The sequence below is a fragment of the Artemia franciscana genome, chromosome 8, assembly GCF_032884065.1.
Source record: "Artemia franciscana chromosome 8, ASM3288406v1, whole genome shotgun sequence".
Lineage (NCBI taxonomy): Eukaryota > Metazoa > Arthropoda > Branchiopoda > Anostraca > Artemiidae > Artemia > Artemia franciscana.
The window spans coordinates 28,208,322-28,210,821 of NC_088870.1; the positions used below are offsets into that span (position 1 = coordinate 28,208,322).

At 36.9% G+C, this 2,500-nt stretch overlaps 1 protein-coding gene across 1 annotated transcript in view; it reads left to right on the forward strand.

Moving 5' to 3' along the window:
- The first annotated feature begins 1,881 nt into the window (after window positions 1–1,881).
- The window catches only part of LOC136030241 (rho guanine nucleotide exchange factor 26-like), a 26,986-nt gene continuing 26,367 nt past the window's right edge, over window positions 1,882–2,500 (forward strand). The window contains exon 1 of the mRNA XM_065709068.1: window positions 1,882–2,500. This exon is cut by the window's right edge and continues 1 nt beyond it. The gene's annotated coding sequence lies outside the window, so the exon portion shown is untranslated.

Consider the following 2,500-nt stretch of genomic DNA (forward strand, 5'->3'; position numbering starts at 1 on the left):
GGTTTTAGTTAAATGGGTTTGGGTCAAATTTAAGTTGTTGCATTGGGGTTGAGTAAAATGGGATCAAGTTAAATGAGGGTAGAACTGCACAGGCTTTGAGGTGAATGAGGGTTGAGTTGCTTGGGGGCTAAGTTAAAAGGGGGTTGAGTTTAATACAGGTTTTTTCGAACGAGAGTTGAGTTGAACGGCGTTTTAGTTTAACTCTTCACTTTGATAACAACACAAGCATCAGAAGAATTAACTTTTTATGGCGATTAAATAAAAAAAAAAGGTTTTTCAGTTACTATTAGCTCGAGTCGCTCCCTACTTACAGTACGTTTCAACAAACAGTTCGGTAAACAGCTCTAGGCGTTGCTAACACACGATGAAATTCGTATCGTATATTAACAATGAACCTAAAATTGAACTGACTTCATAACCAGCTACTTTGGATTCTTGTCTCCGAATAATTTGATCACAATCCATTAATTTCAACTTAAATTTTAGACCCTGTACCTGAAATACTGAATTTCCACCCTTACAAAAGTCTGGTACGGCACTCAATAAAAAGGGGAACGTATATGGTTATCTGTCCTATCCAGTGCGTGTAATGCTTTGATCAGGGTGACATCTTTTTTTTTATGTGATCTTAATCAGTTTAATTGTCACTGTTCTTGCCGTAATTAATTTATCAGCATTTAATATACTGCGATCCTTTTATAGTATAATAGAGTTTCCTTTTCGATTTATTAAGTCCGACAGGTTAACTATATTATTAAAGATTTGTATGCCATATGATGTATTTGCTTTCTTTTATTTTCAGACAAATAGTTTCACAAGTTGTTGCATCTTGATTGTTGAAAGATTGGTTTGATAGCTGTTAGTTTTCTTTTCTCTGCTTCTTGGGCATCTTTTATGCTAGTTTATAATTATTTGTAATATCCATAGTAAAAAAAAAATTGTCTAAAAATAAGCAACATTACTGTTTTTATATCTTTGTTTGATTGTATGCGTTTATAAATACATGGTCATCTGTGTGCGGGGGGGGGGGTTACTTGGCCCCTTGGATTGGACAAAGATTGTTCATTGTTCAAAATAGACGTTGGTTTCAAAAATTATTCATGATATCTCTTTCATTAAAAATCTGAATTTGTAGTTGCCTAAGTTTATTTTTTGCATTAGAAAAGAAATCGAGCAATACCAAGGACATATGGAAACTTGAATAGCTGCGGGGCGGCTATAATTTGTTAGAACTTTAAGGGAACGCACATGCGTGTTATTATGCTTACCTCTTTAAGGGGTTCAGGTGCCATCAGGCTCCCTGACACTTTTGTCAGCTCACCTCTAGGTGGAGCAATAAAGTGGGGATAACATGAGAATCGCTTTAAATGCTGGAGGGGGAAGTCGAGGTCTAAAGAGACAATAATTTTTAGAACTAATTTCCGGTTAAAACGTTTAAAAGTACATTCGTTGTTATATAAAGTCATTGATCGGCTCTTTCATTCTCAATAGTTCCGAGTTTAGTTCTCCTTTAAAGGTATAGATAAGTTACTGTACAGACGTTAGAAATTATTCTCATAAACCTTTTCTGTATAGTCTCTGTCTTATCAGAAATCTCTCATGAAAGACCAGCGTTCTCGTCCAGACAAGCATACATACTTGATTAAAAGGCCGATAAAAAGGATTGAATCTTTAAGAAGTGAATCAGGACGTCATAATTTGTTCAGATGACTATGGAAAAAAATGGTAGTGGTGCCTTGGCCGAGGGTAGTACAGAAAATTGCAGGCATTTCAAATGATTGTAACACAAAGTAGGTTGATGGAGTTAATGGACAAATAGTGAGAATGGTTTGTTAAAACAGGAAGGTGATTAATAAAACAGAAAGTTTTTGGCATGAATTCCTATTTTTTCTAGGTTTTTTAACAAAGAGGACAGCGATAGTCAGCGATCCAATGGAAGCAACAAGAGTCTTTGCAGCAACCCTTCAAAAAGTCCAGACTCTTCTGCCAAAACTTCACTAGGACAAAAAGGCCGTCGTCCATCATCAGCATATGATGTTGCCCGACCAAAAACCGCACCCCCTCCCCCTCCCACGAATAATGTACAAAAACCAAACTCAGATGATCGAAGTACAGTTCAAGATGTTGAAAAAAGTGTATTAGTTTTGAAGAAAGTAGAAAACAAAGAATCGCAACTTTTGAAAGCTTCCCCACCACCACCTCCTGTAAGAGAAGAGAGTATCTCAGCCTTGCCGCATCCTTGCACCAAGTCGGAGCTAAAAGATTTTTGTTTCGAGGATCCTCCTCATTACTCCCCTCCTCCCGTTCCAAGTACAGGTACAACGGAATTTGACGAAAATGACTTAGTTGTTTCCATAGAACAAGAATTAAAAGCCAGAGAGTCGGAAGAGGATGGTATTAACCATGAAAGCTCTTCAGATTACGAAGACGAAGATGACTATAAAAAAAGTCAATTTTCTTCTGAGCCACTGTACCAATTCTACACAGCTGGTATCCTTGA